Below are 726 nucleotides of genomic sequence, written 5' to 3'. Positions count from 1 at the left end.
CCCTCCCTTTCCTTTTGTCTTTAGAAACAGCTCCATACTATAAATTGTAAAGTGTATGTGGCTTTGAGTACTCATGGTTGAGTCGATCTTTGTGTTTGTCCACTTTGAGCATTACGAACGACGCGTTAAAATGTGTCGTCGAGTCCAAAGGAGGACATATAGACCACTGGTTCTCGAAATTCCAGAATTTGAAATAATAAAAAAATTAAACTCTGTAGGAGAAAAGAAATATTGTTTTAAGATTATGGGGATGGAAAGATTCGATTTTTTAAATAAAAAGAAAAGAAAAAGCAAACCAATCATTTCATGACTTTCCTTACAGGATCTTTCAAATTGGTGCATTTCGCGTTTATACGTGGTTTTTATAAAAAGCCATTTCCGTTTTCGAAAATATTTTTCTTCTTTGTGAATGTCATGTCAAACAAATTCCTTTTGAATGAATTATATATGTTCCAAAGTATGGCATGCTAGTACACATTTTGTGAGAGATATTTAGAAAAAAGTTGCTTTTTTTTTAAAAATCACCCTGTACTTCCGCAAAAAGTAGCATCCTTTCTGTGACTATTCTTTCAGTGACATTGGTTTCCAATTATCATCCTTGTTAACTTGTATTTATTTTTCTACCTCAGTATAGTAGCCTATACATATTATCGTGTGTTTCATTTTATTAGACCTTGTGTGTGAATTTTGCAAGTATATTACCCCCCACCCCCCACACCCCACTCT

Source organism: Aplysia californica, unplaced genomic scaffold (assembly GCF_000002075.1).
Source record: "Aplysia californica isolate F4 #8 unplaced genomic scaffold, AplCal3.0 scaffold00315, whole genome shotgun sequence".
In the NCBI taxonomy this organism is placed as follows: domain Eukaryota; kingdom Metazoa; phylum Mollusca; class Gastropoda; order Aplysiida; family Aplysiidae; genus Aplysia; species Aplysia californica.
This window is presented reverse-complemented; position numbering follows the sequence as displayed.